General features: G+C 47.7%; 1 pseudogene; it reads left to right on the forward strand.

Moving 5' to 3' along the window:
- The first annotated feature begins 5879 nt into the window (after nt 1-5879).
- Nucleotides 5880-6007, forward strand: LOC112114955 (annotated as a pseudogene).
- The last annotated feature ends 14232 nt before the right edge of the window (nt 6008-20239 follow it).

Here is a 20239-nt window from a genome sequence, read left to right on the forward strand (position 1 = left end):
TGATTTTTTTTAAAAGGTTGACACTTTCCTTGTACCAGGTGTGTAAATCCTGAGCGATCAAAGAGTAGCCCTGGAGTTTTTTTAAGTGTGAAGGGAAGCTTTGGTCTTTTTGGTGAACAGTTTTGTCCCTGGTGTTTGAACCTCTTTAGGGAAGCGGGATAGGTGCAGCCAAGAGGCTCGTCTCATCATGACGGCAGTAGAGATGGAGCGTGCCGCCACATGAGCTGTGTTGAGTGCAGGCTGGAGTGATGTCTTTGCTACCAGTTGGCCTTCATTAACTATGGCCTTAAATTGTTCCTTGTGTGAACCCGGGAGTTGCTCAATACAGGAATTGAGTTTTGAAGAGTTCTGGTAATCATATTTTGCCATTAAGGCTTGATAGTTCGCAATGCGGAACTGAAGAGTGGCCGAGGAGTATGTTTTCCTCCCAAAAAGATCTAGGCGCTTCCAGTCCCAGTCGTGCGGGGGGGAGGGGGATTTGAAATGGTGCTGGTGGCCTCTTCAGTTCCCCACATCCACTATGATTGAATTGGGAGGCTGGTGGGAGAAGAGAAATTCTGTGTCTTTTGCTGGCACGTAATACTTTTTGTCGGCCCGCTTACATGTTGGTGGGACCGATGCAGGGGTCTGCCATAGGAGTTTGGCAGGGTCCAAGAGTGCCTTGTTAATACAGAGGGCTACTCTGGATGAGGGAGAAGAATGTAAAATGCCCACTAGTTCATGGTGTGACTCGGTCACCTCCTGTAGTGATACCCGTAGTGCCTCTGCCACCCTCTGGGCAAGCTCCTGAAATAGTTTAAAATCATCTGCCAATGATGGAGGAGGGGGCGTACCCATCTCGTCTGGTGATGATGAGAAATTAGGCTGAGGGGTAGCTTTCTCCTCGACTTCAGTCTCTTGTTCCTCTCATCTGTTCAGGGGGGTTCAGATGCCCTCGATGCAGCAGCTGAAGGAGAATGTCTCCTTGGTTGCTGGTAGGCCATGCTGGAGTTATGGGAGGCATCTTGTCTATGAGCCTGCCAAGGATCCCAGTAGGGCAGGAGTCTCAAACTCAATTTACCTTAAGGCCAGTGCCAGTCCTCAAATCCTCCCAGCGGGCTAATGTCACTCATGCTGCCCAGAACCCCCCCCCCCCAAAACTCCACCCCCAAAAAAACTCCACCCCCCACCTGCCTAAGGCTCTGGGATGGAGTTTGGGTGGGGAAGGAGGTCTGGGGTAGGGGATTGGGGTGCAGGCTCTGGGAGGGAGTTTGGGTGCAGAAGGGGTGAGAGGTTGGGCTCTGGGAAGGAGTTTGGGTGGGGGAGGGGGTCTGGGGTACAGGCTCTGGGATGGAGTTTGGGGGCTGGGAGTGTGTGAGGAGGGGATGTAGGCTCTGGGAGGGAGTTTGGGGGCAGGAGGGGAGTGTGTGTGGGGAGGGAGTGGGGGTGCAGGCTCTGGGAGGGGGTTGGGGGTGCAACGCTTACCTGGGGCTCCAAGGCGGGGCGGGCCGGCGGGCCTCCACATGCTTCTGCCGCCAGACACTGCCCCCACAGCATCCCATTGGCCACGGGGCGCTCGGGGCGGGGGCAGCGCATGGAGGCACAGCCCTGCCCCACCCCTGGGCCGCAGGAAGGGGCCGGCAGCCACTGGAGCGAGCAGGCAGATGCTGCTCAGCTCTGCTGCGCTGCTGGGGGCCGGGGCCCCTGAGGGGGGAGAGCCCGGGGGTGGCAGGTGGGGCCAAGGGAGAGACCCGGCCCCAAGACTGCTGGAGCCCTGTGGGCCACATTGGGGAGGCTCGCGGGCCACAGATGGCCTGCAGGCCAGGAGTTTGAGACCCCTGCAGTAGGGCCATTCAGAGATTGGGAAGGGGCCCGGTGGTTGGTACCATGGCTGCCCATTCTGGGAGGCTGGGGATCAGATGGACGGTATGGTTGTGGTCCATAGTGGAATTGGGCACCATACGGAGGATGAGAAAAACAGCAGGAAACCACGTCCTCTTGCTCACTATCTGACTCAGTGGATGAAAAAGGCGATGCACAGCATGAGGTTGCCAGTGAGTCAGGAGCACTAGATGAACTCAGTACTGGGGCCCTGGTACTGAGCAGAGGTGAATCCGGCGCATCAGACACCAAAAGGTCTGTTGCGTACCGGAGGTCCAGCGGTGCCGAAGGTGTTGGTACCGGAAGTGATTGTCAGTCATGGGATGTCTGTTCCGAAGGAGTCAGTGATACAGACCTGAGGGTATGGTCTGTTGGTGCCGGGTGTACCGCAGGCGGTAACGATGTCAATGTCCATGCCACAGGAGTCTTTCCTGGGGTGGATTCTCTATGTCTCTCATGCCCAGTCAGTACCGATGATTCCTTTCGGCTTGATCGGGACTCACTGTGGGAACTCACAGCTCTTTTCTTAGAGGCCTTGTGTGAGCGGCTTGTAGATGTCTTCTTGGGCTCACTTCCCCTAAAGGTAGAGGGTTGCAGTGAGGTTTCTCACTTTCTGGGGTCTTGGTGCAGTTCGGATAGTTGAAGGGTGCCTCCATTAACAGGAATTTGAGTCTCAGTTCTCTATCCTTTCTGAACTGGGCTTCAGTTGCTGGCACAAACCACACTTCTGTGGGATGTGTTTCTCTCCCAGGCAGGGGACGCACTGAGTGTGTTCGTCAGTCACTGGGATAGATTCCTTGCAACTGAGACATTTCTTGAAGCCCTAGGAGCCGGGCATATCCTGTCCAGTGGGATCCCAGACAGGGGGTTGAAGAAAAGAACAAAGTCCAAATTAAAGGGTTTTTTTTAAAATTAACAACAAAATAAAAGATAAATGGAGTAAAGAAAAGAAAGGGAAGCTCCAAAAGCTAGCTAAAATTAACAATTCTGAAGAGATTAATGATCTGCTAATGGACAGCTAAAGCTCCGTCTTTAGCCAGGGATGGTTGAGAAGGAACTGAAGAGGATTTGCCCACACAGCACTGGTTAGCCTTGTTGCAGAGCACTGGGGGGAGGCAGTGCATGTGCGGGCTGAACGGACGCTGCTACTAAAGTTCTCCAGCAATGCAGGGACACAGATACACCTATGGTGGAGCACCCATAGGGACACTACTTGAAGAAGAAAACACAGATATCACACATTTCAGTCATTTGGAGATTAGATGGGTGATTTGGAAGCACCCCTGTCCTGCCCACATTGCTGGAGATATAAGGAGGGAGATATAAGCTCAGGCAGCCCCAAAGACAATTAATGAAGCCCACCATTAAAGCAGCCCTTCCATAAAGTTTATGCTATTGTCATGTTCTCCCCCTGCCCAATTCATGCCAGCCGCCTTCAATTAATGCATTATCTTTCCATGCTCCCCAAAAACACACATGACACCTGTTCCCCCTGCTCCACACAGTTAATGCCTTCCAGGCCCTACTTACCTAGGACTGAGGAGTGAAAGCCCAGGAACTCCCAGCTGCAGCTCTGGGCCCTTTGCTCTTCTCTTCCCCACTCCCCTCCAAGCAGCCTTTGAGGTAAGGTAGGGAGCTACAAAGGAAACAAACCATCCATTTTACAAGGGGATGGGTGATGAGGCAGTGGCTCTGCTGGCCTGACACACTTTTCACAGAACAAGTAGGGAGTAAACAGATTAGCAGAGAGAGCCCAGCTCTGCTCCATCCTTCCCTACCCATCCTATAAAATTATGAACAGTCCAGCAGAGCTTCTCCTTTCTTGCCCCTCCCCTATCTAAAAATCTATTGGAAGATCTGACACAGCTCTTTAAACCTCTCTCCGGAAGGGAAGAGTAGTGACGTGTGGGGGACACAGGAACCAGAGCTGCAGGAGGAGGCTCTCCTCCCTCTTCATGTTAGTCAGCAGCACCTAGCTCCAAACAGAAAGTGATATGTATAATGTAAACCAATCCATTAAAATAGTCTGTCAGAGTATTTAGCCTGTAATTCCTGGACCAGCTCCCAGAAGCAGTGCATTTTGGGAGTTTCAAGTAGCCACCAGCACTCTGTGGGACAATAGTAAAATGATTAGATGAATTGTTTGGCTAATTTGTATCCACACTGGTAGTAAAACAGTTGAGAATAAAATGGTCCTTAGACCTGCTGAAAACAAGTTTAAGTCAAATGTTCTTGGAATATATTAATTAGTTGGATTAAAATGCTTTTGCATGTGCACATGAGCTGCTTAAAAAGCATTCTGGTAGAATGGCTCTCCAAACAGTCAGTTTCTCTCTAGTAAAGAGAAGGCCAAGGGGTGGAGAAGCTTCCAAAAATTACCTTAAAGATGTCAGGGCCTTCATGTTGTTTCACATAGAGAAATAATATGAAAATTTTTCTCTAGCTTAGTTCCTTAGATCTGATCTCAAAGCACTTTATAGATATAACTGAAATATGTCTCAAAATATTGCTGAGGTATGGGAAAATATCACCATTTTGCAGATGGGGAAATTGAGGCACAAGTTACACAAAAGTCTATGGCAGATCTGAGAATAAAATCTAGATCTCCTGATTCCTACCCCTATGCAAACTTCCATTCAGCACCTCAGAGCCAAAAAGATTTTGTTTTGTAGCTCATGAAAATAATGTTCAGTGAAGAAGTATCTCACTCACAGGAACTGATGGTGCTGGACAGTATTTGCTGAGTCTTCCAGCCTAATTTCAAGTTGATGAGCAGCAATTTCTAAAGGATGGAGCTGTCCCAATTCAGTAAAGGTGAGCCATTTCTACAGGCTCCAGTCCTGTCAGCTGCTTCTACCTCCTCCATGAGACCACAAATTCAGTGAGCTTGACACAAGGTGCATGGAGGGAGCAAAAATATCTTCACTGCAAAATAACCTTTAAGTCCATAAATACAAATTTAAATGTATAGCATCCATTTAGACTATCTTGTTGCACTCTTACATTATGCCGGATTCTTGACTGCTCTAATCGTGAATTCATAGAATCATAGAATATCAGGGTTGGAAGGGACCTCAGGAGGTCATCTAGTCCAACTTGCTGCTCAAAGCAGGACCAATCCCCAGACAGATTTTTGCCCCAGATCCCTAAATGGCCCCTTCAAGGATTGAACTCACAACCCTGAGTTTAGCAGGCCAATGCTCAAACCACTGAGCTAATTAACTGCAGCATTCCATTAATATTCAGTTTTACACTAACCTGGTATTGTTTATGTAAATATTCTATACTTTTTGCATATAAATAATAGTCAGCACCTCTCATAGCATTCTCCATGGCCATAAGTAATATTTTTATATAGCCAAGGTACTGCAAGGATATTTTCAGGGACTGAAACATTGCAAAGGTTCCTTGTTGGTTTGTTTTTAAGTTATATCACAAACTTTCAACTGCTTCTTAAGAAGTATCTTGGTGACTATCATTTTCAAAGTTCTTATAAACAGAGAATGTTTTCTTGAACAAAGGGTGAAAAAGAAGACTAATTAGTTAGGGCTGATTTCCTGACTATATGTTCTAAAAATGGTTGAGTGGTACTTATTGTATTATTAAGTACACTACAAATTTATGCATTTTGGATCAGTGGAAACTCTTTTAAAAGAAAACTAAACAGCAATGTCATCCTTCCCATGACTTATTTGTTTCCCACTTGGAAAACCTTCTCTACCTCATGTTTTTAATGGAGTATGAGCCAACATGTGTTTGTCAGTTAATTGCTATTACAGTAATTAGGGAAGGAGCAGAGGGCTCTTGCTTTAACTACTTTGCCACATAAATGGAAGCTATTATTTCTTAAACTAAAGATGAAATGCTAGACTTAAAAAAGAAATCCAAATAACACTTTCCATTTACAGAAGTTAAGATATACTTAATAATTTCCTTCAAGATAATGGCCCTGAGTTCTTCACTGCTGTACACCTTGTATAATCACTTACACCTGTGCAAGGTGCTACCAAATCAGAAAGGTAGCTTATTTTGCACAGGACTATACATTGAATGGATTTTTGGAACAGGGAGATGGAATAGGAGCTTGCTCCATCCACTCCACACATTGACCTGGTATTGCAGTACCTCCAGGAACAGTGCACCTCCCCTCGGGGAGACTATTGTGGTTACTAGTAAATAAGTACACAATCTGAAGGGCAGTGGAAAATCGAGCCCTGTATTCCTTTAAAATAAACATAAAATGTACCATGTGTATTAGCCTCATAGCAGGACATATAGCAGATATACACTCTATTTTTATAAAAATATTTACTCTTTACAGCTACTACCTTTTTATATATACAGAACTTGATCATAGTCAGATGGGGATAATGGGTATCTGTCCCAGACTTTACATTTAGAATTTACACACCTTCTTGCAAGAGAAGATACTATTTTAAGCCAGCCTTTTCATTTTAAGAAATTATCCTTGAAATGCTTAATTGCAAATACAATCCTTTATGGATGTTAAATTACTCAAAAGAGTGATTCCAACAACAGCATTCTCATTAAGTTGTTTCATAAACACAAAGACTGAAGTTAAGCAGGATGTTAGTGAAAGCAGAATACAGCATTAAAAGTATACCATAACTGCTAAGCAAATCTCCAGCAGATCAACAATACCCTTCATTAAATTCCACAAATTATTTCATTAACCAGCACCCATACAGGTCTTATTCTCACATGATTTGACCATATCAACCCATCTGCCACTTTCCCTTACTTCTAGGCCTTGTCTACACTGGCAAATTTCTGTACAGTAAAGCAGCATTCTGCAGTGTAACTCCCGAGGTGTACACACTGCCAAGCCACTTAATGTGCAGAAACTGCGCAGTTGCAGCGCTGTAAAAAAAACACCCCAATGAGAGGCACAGAGCTTTCTGTGCGGGGGTTACAGTGCCACGGTGCCAGTGTAGACACCTTGGTCGATTACAGTGCTGTAATTGGCCTCCAGGAAGTGTACCACAATGCCTGTTCTCACCCCTCTGGTCATCGGTTTGAACTCTACTGTCCTGCCCTCAGGTAACCAACCGTCATCCCCACCCCTTAAATTCCTTGGGAATTTTGAAAGTCCCCTTCCTGTTTGCTTGGTGATGCATGCAGTGGTCTCAGCACATCTTTCCAGGCAACCATGCCTGCTCCACACACCAGGCGATCCCCTACTTGGAGCAATACTGAGCTGCTGGACCTCATCAGCATTTGGGGAGAGGAGGCTGTCAAGTCCTAGCTGCACTCCAGCCATAGGAATTATACCTACAGATTTCATGTTTCATGACAGAAAGGGGCCATGCCCAGGACACACTGCAGTGCACGGTCAAAGTGAAGGAGCTACGGAACACCTACTGCAAGGCGCAGGAGGCAAACCGCTGCTCCGGTGCTGCGCCCACAAGCTTCCGGTTCTACAAAGAGCTGGACGCGATACTCGGTGGTGACCCCACCTCCACTGCAAAGGCCACTGTGGATATTTCTGTGGCTCATGTGCCAGTCGAGAGTGGACCGAACTAGGAGGAGGAAATCTTGGACGAGGATGGAGAAGGGGACCCAAAGGCAGAGGACGACTTGGAGATCAGAGATGTATGCAGCCTGGAGCTCTTCTCTACCCCAGAGGAGATTAGCCAGTTACAGCTGTTGGAGCTTGGCGAAGCACAAACAGGAAAGGAGGCCCCTGGTAAGTGGCTTTTGGGAATCGCTGAAGCAAGTTGTTGAGGGCAGGAGGGTTGCAGAAAGCAGGCTTGTGTCTGTCTGATGCGCGTACCACCACATGCATAGTCTAAGCAGCGGAACAGCGGATTGACCCCCTCACTTCACAGGAATCTGCCTCAGAGATTTCCACAAAACTCTCATGGAGATACTGGGCAATCTGCTGCCGCAGGTTCTTTCGCAGAGCTGCTTTGTTTCTTGCCCCATTAAGGATAACTTTCCCGTACCACTCTGACGTCACTGAGGGTGGAGGAGAACCATTGCTGCACATAGGCGAGCTGCATAAGGGCCAGGGCGGAAGCCGCAGTCTTGGAGAAGACCCTCCCTTGATTCCCTGCTCACCCTCAGCAGCAAGGTATCTTCCATAATTAACACAGCCTGTGGAAAATGTGGGAGACAATAATGATTATAAGGCTCCCACTACAGTGCTGTCTCTCCCCAAGAGCCATGTGCCCAGTGTACAGTACGATCCTGGAACACTGATTTCCCCTGCCCCTGTGGTTATTCTCCATTTGGGGTGTCTTGTGGCTCATGTATGCTTGCCTGGGGTCAGCTAGTGATAGGTATGTGAATAGTGGATATGTTTTAAATCACTGAATCGTTGGTCTGTGTGTTGGAAACAATACTGCTTCCGTAAAATATTGTATTTTGGCTTCACAGATATGACCATGGGAGCCCACCCTCCCTCTTCGTTATCGTCAGCTGAACGGCTGCGCAGAATTAGAAAGCGGCCAAGAAAAACTAAAGAGGACTTTCTGCATGATGTCATGATGCCCTCTGCGGCTGTAAAACAAGAATTGAAGGAGTGGCGGGACCATAGGCGCCGACTCTGTGGGTGCTCCGGGGCTGGAGCCCCCCCTCCGGGTTACTTCCTGGGGCCCTCCCCACACACCCCCATCTCACCTCCGCTCTGCCTCCTCCCCTGAGCATGCCACTGCTCTGCTTCTCCTCCCTTCCTCCCAGGCTTGCCATGCCAAACAGCTGATTCGCGCGGCAAGCCTGGGAGGTAGGGGAGTGGAGGGGAAATGCGGCGCACCCAGGGGAGGAGGTGGGGCCAAGGATTTGGGGAAGCAGTTGAAATGGGGACAGGGACGGAGCTGGGGCAGGGACAGGGGGTGCGAGCACCCACTGGTGTCGGGTGAAGTCGATGCCTATGGGGGGGGGGAGACAGTGAGAAGAGGGTTGAAAGGAGAATGCGGCGCACCAGAACGAAGCCACTGAGTGGCTCTTAAACGTTATGGAGCGCCAAGCGGACATGCTCTAGGCGCTACTAGCACTGCAAATCAAGCAGCTCCGCGCCTGCCCTCCCCTGCAGCCACTGTTGCAAAACTCTTTTCCATGTGTCCCCCAGACACTACCAAACACACTCTTATCAACCTCCTGGCTCCAGTCTGTACCTGCTGCATTCCACTCCTGCCCCGTTGTCACAACCCAATGGCCCCCTCCCTCCAGGGGTCCCCTGGGGAGGCAGATCAGCATTGTATGTTGCTAATGCTGTTGCAAGCATCGCAAGGCATTTTGGGAAGGGTTAAAGGGTTAAAGGTGTGAGTGTAGAGTGGAAGATTCCTTTGCAGGTCACGAGAGGCTGAAGGGGGAGGAAGGGAGAAGAGAAAGGGTTACCTCAATGCCTTAGCTTTCAGCTCAGCCCAAAGATAAGACGCGGGCTCCAGTTCAAGGTCACGGCCGTTGAACAGACTCTATATAGCCAAAAAAAAATCTGCAGCCACATCTGCATCTTACCCAACCCCAGCCAACCGTGGGAAAAGGGGAATCAGCTGGGCAGGGGATTTCAAAACTGGCAAGAAGGTGAAGGCCAGCGAGGGGGAAAACAGAGTCTCACGTCCCTGAAGCCGGTGTGTTTTGGAAAGCAGAAAGCCAGTTTGGACTGGTACAAAGAGCACGGGGGACAGAGGTCCCTGAACGAAATGCCCCCAAAAGATCCCAGGACTTAAAACCCTCCTGAGAGCTAAAGCAAATCGGAGATCAACAGTGGCCCCTGTATGACCTGTGCACAGGACAGAACTTCTGTCCACCTTTTCCCCCTTCTTCGTACGTTACACCCAGGTTTGGCCAGCCCCGGGTAGTGCGTGTGTGAGTATGAAAGTGGGTTAGGGCTTGGGGCACTAACGCTTTCTTCCTTCCTTTGAGTGACGTTGGGAGCCCCCTCACTCACTGCTGTTATTTTGTTATTTTATTAATAAAGCTTTAAAACTCAGTCACTTGGTGTGTTCCGTCATCTCCTCCCCTAACGATCCTGCGGCCTCAGCCTGATCACCTGATGCCTCAGGCAGATTGGTAACATAAATCTGTCACACCATCACAGTCCAGCCCTGCAGACTCCCAGTACCCACTGCACTCAACATCCCTCTCTCTGCAGTTTAGCCCTGCTGAAGTACAGTACCCGCTGCACTGTACTCCAAAGGACAAGGTTGCATATGATACCTGAGCATACACAAATCTTTAACCGTCCAGAGATCCCACCTTCTCCTAGGACCCTCCCTTTCCCCATTCCCACAGTGCTGATGTGTTTTTTGTTTGTCTCTCTCCTCCAGTTGTTGTTTTTTAATAAAAGAACTGTTTTGGTTTAAAAGCAATCTTTATTCCATTAATTGAAAGCAAACAGAGCCCTACAAAGCAACAGGCAATTTTCTTAAATCTTCACAGTGCTAGTCACCTCCTAGCATTACAGGCACTGCACTCCCACGCATAGCAACAAATATTAGTGGCTTTCAGCTTCAAATTGCTGCCTCAAGGTATCCCTGATCCTTCTGGCTGCACCCCTCTAATAGCCCTGGTCTCTGGTTGTTCAAATTCAGCCTCCAGGTGCTGAGCCTCAGTGGTCCAGCCCTGAGTGAAGCTTTCACCCTTCCCTTCACAATTATTATGGAGCATACAGCATGTGGCTATAAGCATAGGAGTATTGTCATCGGCCAGGTCCAGCCTCCCATATAGGCAGCGCCAGTGGGCCTATAAATGGCCAAAAGTACACTCAACAGTCATTCTGCACTTGCTCAGCCTGTTGAACTGCTCTTTGCTGCTGTCAAGTTGCTCCGTGTATGGCTTCATAAGCCATGGCATTAAGGGGTAGGCAGGGTCTCCTAGGATCACAATGGGCATTTCGACTTCCCCTATGGTGATCTTCTGGTCCGGGAAGAAAGTCCCTGCATGCAGCTTCCTGAACAGGCCAGTGTTCCGAAACATGCGTGCGTCATGCACCTTTCCTGACCAGCCTGCACTTATGTCCTTGAAATGCCCATGGTGATCCACAAGCGCCTGGAGAACCATAGAGAAATACCCCTTTAGATTAATGTACCAGGTGGCTAGGTGGTCTGGTGCCAGAATTGGAATATGCGTGCCATCTATTGCCACTCCACAGTTAGGGAAGCCCATTTGTGCAAAGCCATCCATAATGTCACGCATGTTGCCCAGAGTCACAGTCTTTTGGAGCAGGATGCAATTAATGGCCCTGCAAACTTCCGTAAACACGAGTCCAATGGTCAACTTTCCCACTCCAAACTGGTTAGCGACCGACTGGCAGCAGTCTGGAGTAGCCAGCTTCCACAGTGCAATCGCCACATGCTTCTCCAACGACAGGGCAGCTCTCATTCTTGTGTCCTTGCGCTGCAGGGGTGGAGTGAGCTCATCACACAGTTCCATGAATGTGGCTTTCCTCATCTGAAAGTTCTGCAGACACTACTCGTCATCCCAGACGTGCATGACGATGTGATCCCACCACTCAGTGCTTGTTTCCCGAGCCCAAAAGCGGCATTCCACTGTGGTCAGCACCTCTGTGAATGCCACAAGCAATCTTGTGTTGTAGCTACTACACGTGGCGAGATCAATGTTGAACTCCTCTTGCCTTTGTAGTTTAAGGAATAATTCCACTGCCACTCGTGACATGTTCGTAAGAGTGAGCAGCATATTGGTCAACAGTGCGGGATCCATTCCTGCAGACCGAAGAGGCAGAGCGCGCGGTACACAAACCGTTGAAAGATGGCACCAAATGCGGATGGAAGCACAGGGATTGCTGGGATGCGAAGCAATGCATCATGGGGCACTGGGACAGGACCCAGGATGCCCCGCAACCCCCTCCGCCTTCCCACAACTCTTAGCGGCAGAAGAGGAAGAGATGCTCTGTGGGATAGCTGCCCAGAGTGCACTGCTCCGAATACTGATGTAAGTGCCGCAAGTGTGAACACACTATTGCGCAGGCAGCTGATAAGTGTGAACACACAACAGCGGTTTCCCTTCAGCGCTCTCTGAGCGGCGATGTAACTCTGCCAGCATAGACGTACCCTTAAAAATCCATGGAGTAGGTAAACATCCATCCAGTTGATCCCAATTAATCATCCTCTCAGATCTCTCACTTCTTCAATGGAGAGCACTTAACTTTCAGGATAACTTGCAACTTGAGACCATTACTCCTTGTTCTGTCATCTGGTACCACTGAGAACAGTCTAGATCCATCCTCTCTGGAACCCCCTTTCAGGTAGTTGAAAGCAGCTATCAAATCCCCCCCTCATTCTTCTCTTCTGCAGACTAAATAATCCCAGTTCCCTCAGCCTCTCCTCGTAAGTCATGTGCTCCAGCCCTCTAATCATTTTTGTTGTCCTCCCCTGGACTCTTTCCAATTTTTCCACATCCTTCTTGTAGTGTGGGGTCCAAAACTGGACACAGTACTCCAGATGAGGCCTCACCAATGCCGAATAGAGGAGAATGATCACGTCCCTCGATCTGCTGGCAATGCTCCTACTTATACAGCCCAAAATGCCGTTAGCCTTCTTGGCAACAAGGGCACACTGTTGACTCATATCCAGCTTCTCGTCCACTGTAACCCCTAGGTCCTTTTCTGCAGAACTGCTGCCAAGTCACTCAGTCCCTAGTCTGTAGCAGTGCATGGGATTCTTCCATCCTAAGTGCAGGACTCTGCACTTGTCGAACCTCATCAGATTTCTTTTGGCCCAATCCTCTAATTTGTCTAGGTCTCTCTGTATCCTATCCCTACCCTTCAGCGTATCTACCACTCCTCCCAGTTTAGTGTAATTTGCAAACTTGCTGAGGGTGCAATCCACACCATCCTCCAGATCATTAGTGAAGATATTGAACAAAACCGGCCCCAGGACCGACCCTTCGGACACTCCGCTTGATACCGGCTGCCAACTAGACACGTATCCATTGATCACTACCCATTGAGCCCGATTATCTAGCCAGCTTTCTATCCACCTTATAGTCCATTCATCCAGCCCATACTACTTTAACTTGCTGGCAAGAATACTGTGGGAGACCGTATCAAAAGCTTTGCTAAAGTCAAGGAATAACACGTTCACTGCTTTCCCCTCATCCACAGAGCCAGACAACTTTTACCTATTCATCAGCCTTTCAAAAGTATACATTAAATTGTTTCTTTCTCAGACTATTACTCCTATTATTCCTTTTGAAGCTGGATTGCCTTTTAGGCACAGAATGTAGACCAATAGTCTCTTTCAATTACAAATACTATACTGTCAATGTTAAAGAGTTCCATATGTAGGTGTAGCAGAAAGCAGGAATATGGTCAAAGGGCCAAACACTGCCACTTGATAGTGCAGCTAAGTACACGAGAAGGGAAGTTTTAAAATGCTGTTTTTCTCTTGAGTCCCTCCAACCACGCTACAACCCAGCTGTGGTTCCTCTTATACTTTATTTTGTCAAATAACTTACCTGAGCGTCCTGAAACATTAGTTACTTGTATTGGGATAACAACTAGACACCCGAGAGTCCTAATTTGCTGGGAACTATACAGACACATACGGAAGATAGTCCCTGATTCCAAGTGCTTACATTCTTAGGCCCTCATCCTTCAAACACATACATGCTTAACTTTATGTATGAATAGCCCATGACATTAGTGAGGCTACTCATGTGTACAGTTAAGGAGCATTTTTTAATGTTTGCAAGTTCAAGGCCTAAACATGTGAGAAGAATAACAGGTGAATAAAACAGATAAGTGTGAGGGTAGGACATGGTATAAATTAAGGAACTATACACACTAGCTATTTTGAGTGCTTTTTAGGCATTAAAACAGATATATGTTTAAGGAGGTATTTGCAGGAGGATAGTTGCTTTATGAGTTTCTCAGCATTTTAAGTAAAATAAAAAATCTTAAAAGAAGTTATCTGCTTCTGAGGCATTGCTGACGGCGTTTGACGTCAAACCATTGTATTTCCCTTTGTTTAGTGATAGCAATTCAGAAGCATCTGGCTCTTTTGATTTTACTTGCAGTGCTGAATGGGGAGCTGTTTCAGAGCTCCCAGTTCAGGTTCTTATGAAAGGGAAATATAGTTATAAAATCTACCTCTTTATAGAGTATTTTTCAATTTCTTGGAAAGCACAACAGCTGGGCTGGAGGACATCAACTTTGTCTTTGGAGCTGAAGTCTGTAATATTTACTTTTAAAACAGGGATAAATAACTTAATTTTGCTCCTTCATTTTCATTTCCATCTTCCCCTATCCCCCGCTCCATTTCACATAATGAACATAAACTTTTTGTGGTAAGGTAGGTCCTATATTGGAAAGTATAAAACTAATTAATTTTGACTGCTTTAGGCCAACCCTGCAACCTGACCTGCTGTCCATCTCTTCCAACCCTGCATCCTACACTGGAATGAGCAGGCTTTAGATCAGGGGTGGGCAAACTTTTTGGCCCAAGGGCCACATCTGTGTAAGGAAATGGTATGGCGGGCCATGAATGCTCACAAAATTGGGGTTGGGACACGGGGGGGTGGGGGAGTGAGGGTTCCGGCTGGGGGGGTGGGCTCTGGGGTCGGGCCAGAAATGAGGAGTTCAGGGTGTGGGAGGGGGCTCCAGGCTGGGTGCGGGGGGTGGGGGGAGGTGAGGGCTCCCGCTGGGGGTGCAGGCTCTGGGGATCAGGGGTTTGGGGTGCAGGAGGATGCTCCGGGTTGGGATCGAGGGGTTCAGAGCGTAGAAGAGGGATCAGGGCTGGAGCAGCAGGCTGGGGTGCAGAAGGGGCTCAGGGTGCAGGCTCCTGGTGGCGCTTACAAGCAGCTCCTGGAAGCAGCAGCATGTCCCTCCTCCGGCTCCTACACGGAGGCACGGCCAGGCGGCTGCACGCTGCCCCATCTGCAGGCACCGCCCCTGCAGCTCCCATTGCCCACAGTTCCCGGCCAATGGGAGCTGCGGGGGTGGTGCTTGGGGCGGGAGCAGCGCCCTGGCTGCCCCTAAACATAGGAGCCAGAGGGGGGATATGCTGCTGCTTCCAGGAGCCGCGCGGAGCTGTGGCACGTGCCCACGGAGCAGCCCCCAACCTGCTCCTCAGCTGGAGCACGGTAAGCCCCAGACCCCGCTCCCCAGCAGGCACTTGAGGGACGGATTAAATCGGCTGGCAGGCTGTAGTTTGCCCACCCTTGCTTTAGATTCTATACTCAATTCAAATATGCATAGACCTCAGAATGCACAAGATTTAAGATGTACCAAAACTCTATTGATCCTGCTGGATCCTTTCACGTTAACGTTGAGGTATAAGAAGAATTAAGGCTTATCTTCCAATCCACAAAGGCCTGTAAAGTGTCATTGGAAGACTACCAGCAAGTATGGCAGCCTATCTCTGAGCTCTCTCCCAGGACTACAGATTTCAAATTTTAGGTGCTGTGTAATACTACCACATTCTGGGGTGTACAGCCAGAGAGCACGCATAGTCTGGTTTGAGAAAAATATGGTAGCAATGATCATTGTAGCCAAAATATTTCATCTAATTCTGTATATTCTCTGTCCATCCCACAAGGGTCTTGCACTTAAAATGAAATCTAGCTTTGTATTTCAGTTTCCTTGTAAATACCACAGAATGACAGTTGTATCCCCTATTGCACTGAAGGAATGCATGCACAGTTAGCTAACCAGCCAGGTGCACCCCTTCTAAAGTGCAGTGTGGGTTGTGACTGGCCAAGTGGAGCTAGATGAAGAATTTAGCAGAGGAGTAGGTGAATCAACTCATTTCACCACCCTCTTTGGTGGTGTTTACAAGGAAACTGTTGCAGAAGTGTGTGTGTGTGGGGGGGGGGGGCAACTTTGTTTTCTGCTTCAGGTCTCTTGGACTGATCAGTGCGTAATAAGATACATAAAGAGTGATTTTTTGCTCCGCTCTATTGCTGTTTGAGCAATAGGTAAATGGTTTGGGTGATGACTCTTTAAAAGAAGGAAAAGGAATGGAATGTTGGAATTGGAAGGTTCCATGGCCGTTGGGATTGACTGTTGAGAAGAAAAGTAAACAGAAATGAAATGACAGTCATGGCAGGGCCTTTTGCAGGGGGGGAAATGGGAAGTGAAGGAAAGTGAATATGCAGCACTGTAGAACGTAAGAGGTCAGTGTCATGGAAGAAAGAATGAGCTGAATAAAGAAAAACATAAAAGAAGCCAACAGCACAGGGAGAACTGAAATACTCAGGAGAAGATGTGAGTACTGTTGATTAACATTTAATTGTATCAAGAATGTAAAGAGTTAATTGTGGCCTGACCATTTTTAAACTCGAAAATTCAATCCTAAGGCCCAGCATGTTTCAGTGTTCCTCTGCAGCATCCTTAGACTTGTGATCTTGCTCTTCCCAGGATCCAAATGGCAAGTAGTTACCCCAGCCACCATTTTCCGATCCACTGCTCTCACTCTAGTGCCAGTGGCAGAGCTCCAATGCCCAAAGCATCTGCCTCTTCTTTCTGCTCTGAAAGCTGCCTTTTGACTCCACCTCCATGCAGTGGGCTCACTAAGACTGCAGATGAAGGGTGGAAGCAACCACAGCCTAAAGGGAGTGAGCTTCATGCACAAAGGAGACTGATGGTGCCTTCTCCATGGGTATGAAGAGGCGGGGAGGGGGACCCAGAAGGGGATCTGCTTCTGTTACTTCATCTAGAACCAACCGTATCAATATTACAAATTCAAGGGCCTGATTTTCTGAAGTGCACCTCCCTCAAACTGAAAAATCAAGCCGTTTCTTAACCCCACATTAAAGGTTTTGTACCAAATTGTCAGTTGGTGTATCTCCACTGAAGCCTGTAGAACAATGCTTACAGTAGACGACGATCTTGCCCCTTGTCTCAAAAACCATAGTTAGTTCTGATGAGTGACTAAATGGATTCAGAGTTGCATAGATTTGGGGAGGAATTTCTGTATGTAGTGTGCTGAGACTCAGGGCTGGGCCTTGCCTCCCAGAATAGAGACCTCTGGGTCATCCATGGATAACAACTATACCTTTGGTCTTTAAGTGCATGCAGAAACTTGGCTGCAGATCAATAATTCACAACTTTCACTTTGCTCACATGGAGATTGTGGTTGTCCCAGGCTCTCAGACAATGTATTTCCTAGCTAGTTGCTATAAAAATGTTTAGAATTGGGTTCAAAAGCTGTGGGGGGAAGTGGGTGCAAATAGAATTCAAATGGCTCTTGTGGTATGATCAAGAAAATCTACTTTAAAAAGTTGTGAAATAACTAGATTACATGGTCCATTTTTAATTTCTATTTTATTAGCTGGCATGCAAGACCACTAAGGCAACAGGATTTTATATACTGATGTAGTCTTCATTTAAAAAAGAAAAAAAAGACACTAGCTTCTTCAATCTGTATTATATTAACTATGTATTTATCTTTTGGATTCCATAGGACTACTCACATGAATAGTTACTCAGACGTGCGTTTGCAGGATTGAGCTGTTTACTGAATATTATAGGCACTGCCACCATCTCTGCCTATAGTTGCTTGACGCTTTCATTATAAGAACTGGTTTTCTTTGCTTATAACTTTGCCAAACTTTAACCGTTGTGGCTGACATTTTTCAGTATCTCCCCTAGGCTGAATTGTTTTGGAATGTTTCAGGAAAAGGGGTTTCAGTCATTTCTAAGAATGAGATAAGAGAAAAATATGTTTTGCCCATGTGAAAAAGATTCTTATAACCTTTAAGTTGAGAAGTGCTAACACCTTCATGCTTTGGATCAGGGACTTGAAATTTGACAGTGGGCTTGCCTTTGTGTTAAGGATGGACCTTTTGGGCAGTTTTTCCACAAGAACAGCAAATTAGGCCAAGTTATGAGCCTTTGAAAAAGTTTCAGTTTGCACTTGGTCAGCAGAGATTTGTTAGAAGTTATCAGCTAAATTCTCTGAAAAATCCTGTCTATCCTGAGCATGCTCAAACCTGCAGCTGTGAGGTCTGAGCAGGACTTTCCCTGTAATTGCCAGTGGTGACTGCTGTGGCACTGGGCACCACAAGAGAGCAGGGAGACTTGCTCCTCTGCTCAGTGCTCCCCCTGCTGGCATCCAGGGAGCATGGAGAAGGATGCTTGACTGGAACACAGAGGGGACAAAGAGCTGGACTTGCAGGGAGTGGGGGTGGGAAGAGGTGGGAGTGAAATGGCAGGAGTAGACTGCCACTGGGATAAGGCAGGGGACTGGGACAAGGAGTCTGGGTGGTGATGAAAGGGGGCATGAAACTGGGAGCTGATGTGGGGGCAAAGCAAAGAATGAGATTGGCTGGGAAAGGAGACTGGGTCAAGAATCCTGTGGGGGAAGGATGAACAGAAAAAGTAGAGTTTGGACTGTGCTCTGGGGCTCAATCGGGGTTGTATAGTGAAGAAGACTGTTGTCTGTAGGACCCCTACCTCATTTGTTGCAGAAGTTAGAAGGGGTGTAGTGAATGAATCAGGGGACTGCAAGAAGAAAAAGATAATCATGTTTAAAAGCAGTTAAATGCTGCCCTGGAGAATTTGTTTCTATCTCTACTCTGCCACAGAGTTCCTGTGTGATGCTACTCAAGCCACTTAAACCAAAAACTCACGAGTGACCACTAATCGTGTTCTCATTTTCTTGGTACCCAACTTGAGGCCCTGGAATCTGATTTGCACAAGTACTGAGTATTCACAACTGCAAATGAAGTCAAAAGGAGCTGTGCTTTGAACATAAAGTGCCATAATACTAAGTAATCTGAAAGATTAGGTCCTAGGCATCTCAAATTGGGCACCTAAAATTAGTGGGCACTTTTGACCTTAATCTGTCTGGGACAGATTCACAAAGGAAACTTGGGCATTGTAACACCAACTCCTATGCATCCCAGGGGTTTTCCAAGCCCCAAGCTAGGCACCCAAGATCCCCATGCATTATATAGGAAAAGCTAGGTGCCTAGGAAAAGGATTCACAGAAGCCAACATACTGAGCAGGAAGCCACTTAAGATAGCCAGTAGTGAAGCATACAGGAAGGGGCAGGGTTTAGGGCCAGAGGCACCTAATTGACAGGCTGGAAGGAGACGCTTCCCTCCGACATGAACCCTCTCCTGTAGTTAGGTACCTAAGTCAGGTCAGCACTTTCTCATGATAGACCTGGAGAGAGACCCCAACCTATGATAGCCAATGCACTGTGGTTATGGAACTCACATGGGAGGTGGGAGATCTGAGTTCAAAGCAGGCAGAGGGGGAATTAAAGCCTAGCTCTCTTGCATCTCAGGTGAGTGCCCTAACCAATGGGCTATTGGGTATAATGGAAGACTGATGGAGGGACGCCTCAACCCCAGCAGTCTTTTTTGTGTGGGTTAGGAGTGCTTTGAGCACACCAACTGGATTTGGCCCTGTAAGAAAGGGAACACCTATCTTGAGAATTCCATTGGGATTTAGGCCTGAGCTAGCATGTTAAGTAGCTTGGCACCATCAGGACTTCAGTGGTTTTGCACATGCCTGCGGACAAAAAGGCACCTCCAAGATTAGGCATCAGTGGTTTTTGTGAATACAGTGATGCCTAAATGTTGGACTTAGGCACCAAAGTCCCTGTGTGAATTGAGGCCTCTGGGTCTCAGTTCTTGCTCTATGAAATGGTGTAATGGGGTCCTCGGGGGGTTAGCGTCCACTCGGTCGTGGGGTAGTGGTAAGGGAGTCCAGGCCCCTCCCACTCCACCAGGCTCCAACCCACAGCCCTAGGAAGGTCAGCCGTGTTTGGCCTCTGGGAGGGGCCCTCTGAGCTACCTTCCCTGGGTCGCTTCCTACTACTGCTTCCTTCCCTCAGTTTCTGATCCCAGACAAGGAGAAAAGAAAAAGGAAGCCAAACTGCCAGCCCCAGATGGGCTCCACATTCAGTCCTGTTCTGTCAGGGAGGCTTCTCCATCCACTTTTGGCAGAAGCCTTTAGGATAGGTCTGCACTCCTCCACAGCCTCCTGCTTCTGAACTGGGTCGCTCCCTTTTCAACCCTGTCTCCAGTTGGAACATGCTCTGCAGGCTTGGAGGGGTGGGGCTGGGTGGGGCTAGCTGGGCCCAGTATAGTCCTCTAATCCCTTCTGTCACAGTGTGGGGTTTGTTTACCCCATTACAAATGGGAATAATATCACTTCACTAGGGTGTTATGAACATAAATTCATTAATGTCTGTGAAGCACTTAGATACTATCCTGATGAGTGCCACAGAAAAGCCTATGAGGAAATAATTATTTACACCAGGATTTGAATCCTGTGCAGGTAAGAAAGCATGGGGACACACACTGAACAATGATAAAACAAAATATTGAATAACTGCTCAGTCATTGAGCACCATCCACCCTGTGAACTGAATGTGGGGGTGGTCCTGTGGAAGAGAATGTATGTATGATCATATAATGCATATACACAAGGGGATTGAATTA

The sequence above is a fragment of the Terrapene carolina genome, unplaced genomic scaffold (genome assembly GCF_002925995.2).
Source record: "Terrapene carolina triunguis isolate 2854851 unplaced genomic scaffold, T_m_triunguis-2.0 Scaffold68, whole genome shotgun sequence".
NCBI lineage: Eukaryota > Metazoa > Chordata > Testudines > Emydidae > Terrapene > Terrapene triunguis.